This window comes from Arvicanthis niloticus, chromosome 15, assembly GCF_011762505.2.
Source record: "Arvicanthis niloticus isolate mArvNil1 chromosome 15, mArvNil1.pat.X, whole genome shotgun sequence".
NCBI classification, from domain to species: domain Eukaryota; kingdom Metazoa; phylum Chordata; class Mammalia; order Rodentia; family Muridae; genus Arvicanthis; species Arvicanthis niloticus.
Window position 1 is genome coordinate 13,181,720 of NC_047672.1, and position 12,926 is coordinate 13,194,645.

Below are 12,926 nucleotides of genomic sequence, written 5' to 3' on the forward strand. Positions count from 1 at the left end.
TTATGCAGCTCCACTCTCCGTGTTTACAGGCAGTGTAGAAACAATCCTGAAAACTTAGGTTTGCGTACCTACACTTATAAACAATTTTGCTGTTTAATAAAGTAGGTGACAAGGCAGGGGTGGCTTATTCTGAGGGGGTAAGTCAGACTGGAGTGCTATTACCAAATACCTTCAGGCTCTCCTGGAGGGGGCAAGTGAAGGAAAGGGACGTGAAGGTTGGTCTAGAAGTGACTGGTTTCCTAACATAATAATTCACACAACTGGGCACATGGGTTTGAGGTGGAAGATAATCTGACTTATTTCAGTGTCACCGACCCTGTGCACAACAGTGACAATATGGCCTGGAGCACCCAACCCTTTGAGAGACTCAGCTCTGGTTCATGGAGGCGAAAATGCTCAAAGCACTTCTCTTCTTGTTTTCCTGTTTACATGTGGCACATAGTAGCCCAGGGCTGTTAACACAGGATGTTGTATAAATCTCAGTGGGCAAATACAGCACTGATTTTTTTTTTTTTTTTTAGGATGGTGAATTTTTCTAGCAACTCATCTTGAACACAGAACTCCAGCGTTCTTCCCTCTCTGTGAGGCTTCCTGCTCCAGCGGATAGGTTATGACTCGCAGACCTTGGCATCTCATTAAACCCAAAGCATTTGACAAACTGCATTTTCAGAAAGTTTTTTTTTTCTTCTTCTTCCGTGAGTTGGTTTTTAGAGGGAGGAATTTATAATGAGTTGACTTAATCCTTGCTTTTTGGAGATGTCTAAAAAAAGTTCTTTCTGTAAACAATAAGATTGTGTGGCGGGGATGAAAGACCAAGAGCTATGTCTGCTCAGCCTGTAGAAGAAAGCGTGAACGCACTTTACAGGCCCCCGTGTGCAGGCCCGGAGCTCAGCCCTATCAGCTAATTGTGCTGTCGGAGGCCTGGCAGCCTGCCATCCTTACCTGAGCTGCTGGCTCCCGAGCCAGGCTGCCTGTGCATTCACTTACTCCAGCTAACCACTGTGAAATCATTCACAGGCCTTGGACGTAGCAGATGTAAGGTGATTTATTTATATATTTTGACTAATAATCTTAACTTGTCGTTTAGTTTTTAAAATTTGATAAACGGGTTGGGAGTTTGAAGAGGGAGCTGCTTGTGTTAAATTTATGACCCTGCTTCCTGGCATCTTGGGGTTGGTTATTGCTTTTGGATTTCTTTTTGTGAGGATGAGGTGTGTGTGTGTGTGTGTGTGTGTGTGTGTGTGTGTGTGTGTAAGAATTCTTCTGCTCACCCCTTTCTGGTTTTTCCAAGTTCATTAGCATGATGTTTCCCAGAGCAGTTTTCAGGAACACAGTGTATCAATAGAACGTATAGTGTTTTTGCACATTCTTATACAATAACACAGGAAAACCGAAAGCACGTGAACATAGTGTTTTATTAGTCCAGTCTTTGTCTTTCCTTATGGTTTACACACAGTGTAAAGGTTTTTGGCACTTTACCAACAATTTGGTTATTTCAAGAGGTAAAACAGAAAACTCCAATTCCCAGATAGATTTTCTTGTCTCCCCAGATAGGGCCGTCACATGGAATCCACTGATGGCCGTGATTCCATAACCTTTGAGCCGATGAGAGATACCGTCTTATCCTAAGCCTTTCTTGTCTGTTTCTGTGACCACAGAGAAGTGGGCAGGAAGCTGTGAGGCTGTGTTTGGATATTTCCTGTGACTGCTGCAATTGCCCGGGGGACGCTATGAGTAATACGGTTGGCTGCACATTTTGACTGAATGCACAGTTGACTGACTTGTTTCCTGTGAGTCTCTGCCCATGCTGACATACGTCCATGTGGCTTGGATTAAACAGAAAGTACAGGCATAGAAAGTCAGGGATGTGGTAATTATTTGGATAATTCAGATCAAAAACTACTTTTCCATGACATATGTTCAAGGGAAAGGTGGCTTTATATTTGGGGGTTTATTTAGATCAGAGCTTGGCAAATTTTCTAGTGAGTAACTATTCCGGAGTGTGCAGGTCATGCAGTCTCTGTTGTGACCATGCAACTTTTTGTGATATCACAAAATTGCCTTAGGATATACCCAGAAGGGTGGGCAAATTGTTTCTGTGAAAACCCATTTGTGGGCCGGAGAGATACCTCAATTGTTGATGCCCACTTTGTGAGCTATGAAGACTTGAGTTCAAATAAGAATTCAAATACGAAAGCCAGAAGATCTTATAGTCCCAGCACTAGGAATGTAGAACAGAAGGATCCTGCAACTTGCCAGCCAGCCAGTCAGCCTTGGCTACTGGGTGTTCTGCCCCCCAAAACAAATAGATGGCAGTCGGGGAATAATATTCAAGTCGACTTCTATCCTCTACATGGATATGTGTATGTGGGTATTCTCCACTTCCTGAATCTTGCAATCTATGTCTAAAAAAAAAGGTGGTGGCTCCAGACATGGCCCATGTATTTTGGTTTACCATCCTTTGATAAAAGTCCAACTTCCTTTTTTAATACATGAGCAAATGAATCTACATCGGGTTAAAGCAAAACGTTCAAAATTACCTAGAGAGTGAAGTGATGTGAACACTTCTCATTTCTGGCTGTCAGATGCTATGCTCCTTCACCCAGACATCTTCCTTTAGTTATACCTCAGGTGTATTCATTGTCTAAATTGTTTTAACCAGGCCAGGTAGTGAGTAAACTGCCTATGGGAGAGGCAGGTGTGTGTGTGTGTGTGTGTGCGCATGTCTGTGTGTGATGTGTGTAGTATGTATGGTGTATGTGTGTGCGCATGTCTGTGTGTGATGTGTGTAGTATGTATGGTGTATGTGTGTGTGGTGTATGTGTGGTGCTGTATGGTGTGTGTATGTGTGTATTATGTGTACGGTGTGTGTGTGTGTGCATGTGTACATACTTGTAGTGTGTGTGTAGTCTATCAGTGCTATTTATGGAGGTTAAAGTGAATCAAACATACATAAGCTGAGGTGTCTGTTAGCTACCTGTTTTTAGAATTTACAGTGTTTTCCTCCATCTTGCCTCCTGTCAATCTTCTCAACTATTCCATGCCTTTCTATGTTTACACTGTGAAGATCGGGGCTCAGGACTGGCTGAGAGTGCCGACAGCCTGTTGCAGGGAGGAAGGGCTGTCTCCAAGCTGCAGTCCATTCCGGCAACAGAGTCCAAGGAAGAGAGGAAACAGTGTGGGTGGTGGTGGACCACACGGCACAGCCTTTTACTGTGCCCTCACGTGTTGTGGACAGCAGCTGCTCTGTCCGAACCATGGGCATTAATCTCTGCAGGATGATTACATGACACCAACCAAAAGAGTCAGTGGCCATGCCCACAGGTGACAAGAGATGCTGGCTGAGGGCTTGGGAAGGTGAAATCACAGTCTTCTCAATGTATACTCCCTGCATACAGATGACTTATTGACAGCAGAGAGACTGGTGTCCTCAACAGACAGAGGCAAAGAAGGGGACAGAAAGGTAATCTGCATCTATTCCATTCTGTGATGTTGTACCACCTTTGACCTCTGAGGTTCCCTTTGTGTCCACCTTTGACCTCTGAGGTCCCTCTTGTCTCTGTGAACCACCTCCCCGCTGCCCTGTTTATTTCCCTTCAGCTATTTTTACGTGAGAAGATGACAGCCACAGTCAAGTGGCTCTCACTGTTTTCTCCTACCACCTCCTTGGTCAAACTGTCTGTCTTCAAATGTCATGTTGTATATAGAATCTATATTTATGTAGAAAATCTGGTTCTTTTTAACAAAACTGATGGAGCCGTGTTTCTCTTATATTCCTGACATTCCTAAGAGAAGCAGAGGCTACCTTTCAATGTCTTCTTAAGAAGAAATACAATTCTGTCCTTTACTCTATGAATCTGTGTCTCCACACTCCCAGCACCGCCTCTTCCACATTTCTGTTGTCTCTTTGCACAGCCATGGTTACTACCTGGCAACTTTGCTGTTGGGCAAACAATAAGAACAAATATTGAAATTTCTACAGGCCTAAGCCACGGTAGCAGAATCCAGCAGCCATGTGAGAGCACAATTAACTGTGCCAGGACGTTTGCTACGAGGTGTGATCATCGGCTCACGTGACTGGTCTCTGGTGAAATGAAGCGGAAGTCAGAACGGCTTCCAGCAAGCAGAGATCTGGAAGCGAATGAAGTCAGTGTTCATAAACAAACTATAAATTTCAGGGCAGAAAAATTCCATTTGATATATTAAACCTTTGAGTGAGGCAAAACCAGTATAGTCTTGATAAACAGCATGGCTCCAAGTGTCCACTTGACTGTGCACTGTGATCCAAGCCAAAATTGATTGCAGAGTTCATGGGGAAAGAAAACTGCAGCCATATTGATTCCTAGTAGTAGTAACTAACATAAAGTTCACACTGTTAAACTTTGATGTGTACAGACACCCGTAGAACTATTAGAATTTAGAGTATTTTTTGCCTTCCAATAAGTGTTCTAAATGTGTCTTCTAAGTGAGAGTCTCCACTGAAGGCAACCATTGCTTTGAACTTTGTCTCCACAGCTTAGACCTGTGTATTCGTAAGCACCATATAAATGGAGCTGTGTACTCTATTCTCATTCAGGGTTGGGTTTTTCAACTTGATGGTATTTCCTTGAATATTAGACATGTTGTTGGTGTTCACAATCTATTTAACCATTTTGCTACTCGTAGAAATTCAGAATGTTGTGAGTTCACACGGCCATCCTTTTAATAAGCATATACTGTTGCGTCATAGGATAGGTGTATGCTTGGCTCTGGTAGACTTCTTGGCTCTGTAGCTTTACCACCTCTTTTGGTAGCTGTCAGATAGCTCTCACTGTAGACAGAGGGACATGATCTATATTCTTGGAGTCCTGGATCAAAGTGGTCCAAGATCAAGATGCTGGCAGACTTGGTTTCTGAAGAAGACTCTATTTCTGGTTAAGGACAGATGCCTTCTTGCTGTGACACCTCTTGCTTTTCCCTCAGTTAGACATAGTGCCCCATGGCATCTTTTCCTATTAAAGGATATTCATTCTCTTGGGTTAGATCCCCACCTCTTTGAAATTACAGGATTCATCTTCAAATACTCATTGGTCTATGTTCAAACACCAGTGCAGAGGAAGTTAGGGCTTCAATGTGTAACTTTGGGGAAAACAGTCAGTGTATAACAGTGGTCTTCAATTAACATTTCAGTGAGGTTTTAATCCAGATGTCACTGACAACTAATGATGTTGAACAACTGCATGCTGACCAGATATCTTTTTATGAGCGACTGCTCAAGGCATCCACAGTGAATCATAGGTTCATTGTTCCTCGTGCTGGTTTGTAGGAGAGCTTGATGCATCCTGGATACCGGTCCTCTGGCAGGCTTTTGACTCACAGTCTCTTTTCTCTCTACAGCTGTTAATTATTTCATTCTTTCTCTTTCCCCCTCCCTCTCTGTCAGAGAACAAACCCAGCGTCTCATACTTGCTAGGTAGGCATTCCACCACTGAACTCTGCTCCAGGCCTATTAATTCTCCTCATGTGTTACTATGATAAACAGAAGTTCTTAGTATGAAGAAAGCCCAGGTTTTGAAACTTTAATTTTTGATAGTGAGCGCCTTTTGTTTACTCTTTAGACATTTTTGCCCTCAGTAAATTTATGATCCCGTCCCATTTGTACTTCTAGAAGCTGTGTAAATTTGCTTCTTTACTTTCTAGAGAAAGATCCATTTGGCATGGTACCACCTATTGAAATACTCCCTACAGAACACTAGTGTGCTTTTACATTGACTCTTCAGACTACCCGTGTAGGTTGTTTTGAGGTTCTCTGTTTTGTGCTGTTGGCCCATGTGTCTTTGTGTTATCTTCACTGTCTTTATTGTGGTGGCTCTGTATAGTCATCTGATAGTGTACACCCATTAGATTTAAACTGTGATTGCCCTCAGAGGCTTCTTCCTATTTTCACACATATGCAAACAGCTTGTCTTTATTGAGACCCTATTGAATTTATATGGAAATATAGAATCTACACCCCCATTATACTGAAACTTCAAATTTATGAAGGTGGTCTATCCTTGATTTATTTAGGTCTTTCAAGAGTTTTCTCACAATGCATTGTAGATTTTGGTAGATTTTTCTTATTTTTATTACATTTATTTCTAGACATTTTACGACTTTTAGTACTATTGCTTTCAGCACTCAAAAAGAATAATTTTTAACTGTTTTCAGTAAATGTGCAATTATTTTTATGTAAATGATCTTGTTAAGTTACTTTATTTTTAAAGACTTGCTTATCTTTATTTTATGTGTATGAGTGTTTTGATTGCATGTGTGTATATGTATGTCTGATGCCTGTGGAGACCAGAGGAAGACATCAGAGTTCCTGGTTGGGAGTTGCCATATGGATGCTGGAATCGAACCTGGGCTCTCTGGGAGAGCAACCAGCTGAGCTTTCTTAATGACTGAGCATCTCTTGAGCCTCACTAAGTGGCTTTAATCAGGTTTAGGGTCTGTAGTTTTGTTTGCCCTCCATGTGTTGAGCCACTCATGCCACGAATATTGCTGTTCTACTGTTTTTCTTTTAAAGATTTATTTTTGACTTTTCCAACGTATTTCTTTCATGTTTTGAAATTCTCTTCAAGGTTGTTATTTTCAACTATTAATTTTTCTTATATTACTGTACTACGATGTTTACTATGATATGGAATAAAAGGAATATTTGAACAGTTGCCTCATTTTCTTCCTGACTACAAGATAGACTTTGAAGATACCTTTTTTTTTTTTTTTTTTTTTTTTTTAAATCAAATTAAGGGCTTTCTCTGCTATTCTTACTGTTTGCTTTAATCACAAGGCATTGAATTTTGTTAATGTTTTGTGTTCATTGATATGAATATATTTTTCTGCGTTATTGTTTTAGTGTGGAGAGACACTGCATTTACAATGTAAGCCTACTTTACATTCCTGGGATGATCCCCATTTGGTTGGTATGTGCTTTTCTTTTTGTGGTATTATTAAATTTGCTGTTAGTATTTTACTCTGCCCTTTTGATTATGTAATTTTACTTCTCTCTGTAACTGGCTCTGATATTAGTGTTGTGATCGTCTTCTAGAAAGATTCTGTAAGATTTGACAAGAAAGCCACTTGGGTATGTGGTTCTCTTTCTGGGATGTTTTAAAATAAATTATAAATTAATTTTCCTCCCTCCCTCCTTCTCTCCCTCCTTCCCTTCCTCCCTCCCTCCCGCCTTCCCTCCCTCTGTCATTCCTTCTTTCCTCCCTCCTTCTCTCCCTCTGTCCTTCCTCCCTCCCTCCCTTCCTTCCTTCCTTCCTTCCTTCCTTCCTTCCTTCCTTCTTTCCTCCCTCCCTCCCTCCTCCCTCCCTCCCTCCCTCCCTCCCTCCCTTCTTTTCTTTCTCTCTTTCATAGCCTGTCTTGTCTTGAAAAACTCTTATACAACACAGGTTGGCCTTAAGCTTGTGCTCCTCCTGCCTCAACCTCCTGATTATGGGCACACCCCTACGTGCTCAGCTGAGGAAATTTTGTTTAATAGAAGAAAGAACAGTCAGACTTTCTGTTTCTTCTTGAGTCAGTTTTGTAGTGTGTGTAAAATCTCAAATCTCCTCAGCCTATCCTAATATCTTCTTAGTGTCTGCAGTACATGTAGTGACCTCTGTCCTTAAATCCAGTTTTCTGGAATTCATTAATCTTATTAATCTTTTGAAGGGACAAACACTTGGATTTACTGCCTTTTTTTTTTTCCTCACTGCATGCATATTTATGCTTCATCAACTTTGTGCTCCCCTTTATCACAGTAACTCCCTGCCTCCCCTTTGGATGTCAGTCGCTGGTCTCCCACAAGGCTTCTAGTGATGAAATACATTGTTAGTCTTCAAATATTTTCTTTGAACATAAATGTATTTGCTCAACATCTCCATGTGTGCTTAGCTCCATAAATATTCCTCTAGGCGCAGCTTTGGATGCTCTTTATTTCTACTTTGATTCCTTTGCTGATCTGTATATTTAAAAGTGTTATTTAACTTCCAAACATTCGATGATTGTCTATTTACTTTCCTGGTATTGACTTCTAGTCAAATAAGATGATAATTATGATCTCAATCTAAAGTTTGTTGAGATTTATTTTATTACCTGGTATATAGTTTATTTTTGTTTTCTATGCTTTTGGAAAGAATGCATGATGCCCAGATGTTGGGTGGAGTATTCGTTCTATTTAGGTCATGTTGGTTAATCATGTTGTTCAGTTTTCTGTGCTTTTTGCTGATCTTTTATTGGCATATACTGTCAGTTCTTGAGACGGGTGTGCCAAAGGCTGTCCTGCCACCACAGGTCATAAGACTCATACTCCTTAGAGCTGTGGTCTGTGCTCATTTCTGGGCCTTGATGGACCATGCATCTTCAAGATGAGCCTGTGGCCTGAGTGGAAAATTCAGAGTGACGTATGAGTGACAAATTAACCTATATTAATTGTATGGGAAGTTCTACTTAGAATTTAAAGTAAACATATGTGTGTGCACTTGTGTGCATGAGTATTTGTGTGTGTGCTGCGTGCGTGTGCTGCATGTGTGTGCACATGTGTGTATGTGCTATGTGTGCTCCATGTGTATGCTTGTGTATGCTGCATGTATGTGTGCTGTATGTGTATGTACTGCATGTGTGTGCTGCATGTATGTTGCATGTGTCTTGCATGTGTGTGTGCGCATGTGTGCAAGTGTGTGTTCATGTTCTTCTATGTGTGTGTGTATCTCAGAGGTTGACATAGGGGATCTTCCTTGGTTACTCATCACCTTAGTGTTTGAGACAGACTCTCTCAGTGAACCCAGAATTCCGACATTTGGCTAGGTGGGTTAGCTAGTGAGCTCTCGGTATCAACTCTTTCTGCCTCCTAGTGCTGGGATGACAGACTCGAGTTGCCCTACCCTGCATTTTTTGTTTGAATATTTCCACTTCTTCTTTGAAAGTCTCACATGCTTACACAGTGTGTCCGATCAGACCCTTCCACCGTTGCTTCCCTGATGTCTCCCACCCTGTTACCCTCTCAACTCCATATCCTCTTCATACATTTTCAAATTGTTTATTAATAACTTCCGATTAGTGCTGCCTATGTGTACATTGGTGCCATGGTGCCACCCACTGGGGCACGGGCAACTGAGGAGAGGCACCATTTTCTTTCTGCACCATCAACTGCCAATATCTCCTCCATCAAGGGGTGGCCTCAGGGCCCGCCCCCACTCTCGCTGGAATTTTGATTGTTTTGATCTTATGCTGGCTGTACAGGTAACCACAGGAGTTGTTATGCAACAGCTACACCATGTCCAGAAGTCTGCACTTCCCAGCTCCCCTCCTCAGCCCTTAAGGTCTCTCCACTCACTATTCTGAGCCTTGAATGGAGGGAAGTTGATGTAGCTGCGCATTCACAGCTGCATACAGTTAGCACCTCTGACCAGTTAAGGGATCGCCACCCATGGGCTGGGAACCACTGTTCTATGTGAAGATACCATGGGAATAAATACAATGGAGATGCCAGGAGCACAGAGGCAGCTCCCACCAGACAAGAAGGTATGTCTGTTTGTTCAGCAAATTCTCAATTGGAAGTGGGATCAGCACTTCAGCCGTAACTAAAGTAGGGATTCACGTATCTCTGGACCCTGTTTCCATCTGGTGAATGCTTCCTTGGTTGGCCTTTGTGCCAACCCAGGCTGTGAGCTGTTGTAATGGGTATGATGAGGGGCTAACAAGTGAACATAGATATGATCGTCCTTACCTCATGTCTAAAGGTTTTCTGACTAGGGTGAGATGAGCAGACACTTTAGCATGGTATCTGGCCATAGAAAGGAACAATAACGCCACAGGCCACTTTCTCCATTGTTTCCCAGCCTCTCACGGGAAAAGGAGCCTTCTGTTGGGTTAGTGTTAGAGACTGAGTCTCTAGAAGCAAAGCCCAGAAGGTGAGCAAAAGGCAGAGTTGAGGTTCGAGCGAGGCCTTATAAACAGTGCCAGGAATTTCTCACCAAAGAAACCGGGACATTCTGAGCTGTACCAGGCTGTGCTCACTCCCTAATTTTACGCTGATGCAGCTGAAAGTCTACACATCCTAGCCAGCCATGTCTGGCACATCCTTTCTGTCCAAATGTAGAAGATCCCTTCACCAATCAGAAGTCAACCCAAAAATAACTGGACCAGCTTCCTTCTGCCCCGACTGGGATCTGTTAACACTCATCGCTTTCCGAGAACCACAGGGAGGCACATCTTAGGAAAACATTCCTGCCAGCCACTGAAGGAGGGCTGGTGGTTCAGGCTCAGCAGGGGCTCTGGCAGGAATGAAAGCCAGGACTCAAGGTGGTGGAGGGCACGTCTGCACCCATGACTTCATGCTGGTAGAATAGCCAGGCCGATCTGCAGTAATGGCAAACAGTACCCGTGGCAGAGGTGAGCCTACAACAAGAGAAATGGTAGTTCAAAGTTTAAGCTAGGCACACTCTATGTCAGATCCATCAACCCTGGAGGGCCTTCTTTCTGCCAAGCAGCTTTGACAACATTTTAGAAGTTTCTCTGGCTAATCAGGTAATCAGGCTGTGGTTGATAAGTGACGTCTGTCATGCAGCTGGAATGGGCTGGTTGATTCAGGATTTCTTTTAAATTTTAATTTTTATGAAAGAACTCGTCTACCTATGGGAAAAGTTGAGGATGCTGTAGAGTTGCAAAACGAAAACAGCAATTCCTCTATTTTCTTTTTATTACGACAGTATCAAGTGTATGAGAGTTGAGAGGGAGCCCGTGTCCCATCACGTAGCTTTATCCAGTATGATCGCTTTACTTCTTTATTCCAGAAGTCTTCCCTCTAGTCCCTGCTAATCCACATGTGCTTCTCCTTTACGGCACTTCTTATTAAAGCTTCCTTAGATCGCCAGCCCTGGGCAGAACTTTGACTCACGTGTTCCTGAACACACGAACACAGCACCTGGTTGGACACACACACACACACACACACACACACACACACACACACACAGAGAGAGAGAGAGAGAGAGAGAGAGAGAGAGAGAGAGAGAGGCATGCAAGCAGTATTTTCTTTGTTAAAATTTTTATTTACTTATTCTTATATAGGCATTTTGTGTGCATGTATGTCTGTGTGCTACTTGCATGTCTGTTGTCTGTGGGGCCAGAAGAGGGTGTCAGATTCATTAGGATTTAGATAACGGGTAGTTGTGGGCTGCCATGCGGATGTGGAGAATTGAACCTGGGTTCTCTGAAAGAGCAGTGCTCTTAACTGCTGAGCGGCCACTCCAGCCTGACTTAGTATTTTCTATGTGTATGTTTTATTTCTTCAAAGAGAATTACAATTTGCTTAAGGCAGAGAGGCCTCATTTTCATCGCTTGTATGTGAGTCTCCTAACCCTTAAGACACCATGGTCACACAGAGAGTCGCTTCTTATTCTCCGAGGAACTGGTTTTAATTCAGGATAGAGCGTATACAGTGTATTTCAAGCCACAGTGGACTTGGTTACCATTTTTGGTTCTGTGGCATAGGCTGAGTGGAAATCCCCCAAGCCATCCTGAGGTCTTCTGTAACTCAACTTTCTCATCCTGCCTCTGCTCACATGTTAAATGGGAATGGTATGTAGTTAGGTAAGATGTGTTAGGGGCATGCAGAGATACGAATAGACCAATGAGCGCCATGCCAAGTCCAGTTTCGTTTTCCTCAGTGGGATCTCTGCAGTCATTTTCTCAGTCTCTTCCCCGGGACTGCACATTATCAAGATGCTGCTGGAAAAGCAGAGATTCAACTGTAAAGCAACACCTAGGATCACTTCGGCATGAGAGCAAGGTAAAATCATGCATGGGGTTTGCTCACGTCAGCATAGTGAACTGTCCTTAGGGTTAAGCCAAACTGAACAGAAAGACATCAGGGTGAAATATTACCATAGGAGCAAAGACATGAGAAACTGCAGCTGAGTGGTGATTTCTGACCAACTTTTCTCATTCTTTTGGCTAGTATCTGCAGACACACCCAAGTTCCTAAGTCCTCGAAGATGGTGAAGAAGAAACAAGATGGGATGATGATGATGATTGATTGATTGATTGAGTGAGTGATTGAGTGTGTGTATGAGAGAGGGGGCACATGCATGTTTAATTTAACTGTTGTATTGTTGTATAGGCTAAATGGTTGAAAGTAGAAGAGTCCCAGGCTCTGCTGTAATTGAATTTTCTAAAGCATAAGAGGTAGGGAAGGAAGATGAGTTCTTCGATGGATGTCTTCCCTTGGGTTGTGCACAGCTGACCCAGAGTCCTTCTCTTGCCTCATGAAGGGGCTTTATTCTGCTCACACTCAAGAGTTGAAGCCTGCTTGTTTGTCTAGAAATGGACATCAAATCCATGAGTTCTAACAAAAACACTGGGCGTCCAAAGAGTTAGGGAATGCATACAGGAACTAATCACGGCATAAGAGGCAGCAGAGAAACATGACACACAACTTTCTTCTGGATTCATGGTCCAGTCAAAGAGGCTATGAGATGTATCCAGCCTGCCACTTGTTTTTGTCAATAAAGTTTTATTGGAACACATTTGTTTACATTTTGTCCATAACTTTTGTGTCCACTTGGTGTCAGAATTGATTCGTTGTGACAAAGATTGTATACCTAATAAGTAAATCATAAAACACATTTTACCTTTCATTGAAATTTCTTTTTTGGCCTGAAGAATCTATCTTGTTTATTGCCTATCACCTGCACCAGGCTTATGTCAGGTACTTTCATTTCTGGGACTTTGTAGGTGATATCTCTACCCCAGTGCTCTGTCTTCTTTGTAAACTCACTCCTGTTGTTCTGATGTTAGTATAAATGTCTTTTCTCCCATGATGACTTGCTTGGCCTTCAGAAGCTTAGCTAGGTGTCTGTCCTTGCTTCAGAATTTCCTACCAGGCTGTGAGTCTACACTGACTGCCCTATATAGTA

General features: G+C 42.5%; 1 long non-coding RNA gene across 4 annotated transcripts; it reads left to right on the forward strand.

The window, feature by feature from the left end:
* Positions 1 to 900: 900 nt before the first annotated feature.
* On the forward strand, positions 901 to 12,536 carry LOC143434513 (uncharacterized). Of its 4 annotated transcripts, none has more exons than XR_013104022.1 (3): positions 901 to 1,035; positions 11,679 to 11,800; positions 11,969 to 12,536. It is a non-coding gene; the product is annotated as an uncharacterized LOC143434513 (long non-coding RNA). The 4 variants fall into 4 exon arrangements; XR_013104023.1 differs by lacking the exon at positions 901 to 1,035 and adding an exon at positions 6,752 to 6,944; XR_013104021.1 differs by lacking the exon at positions 901 to 1,035 and adding an exon at positions 8,859 to 9,531.
* Positions 12,537 to 12,926: the final 390 nt, after the last annotated feature.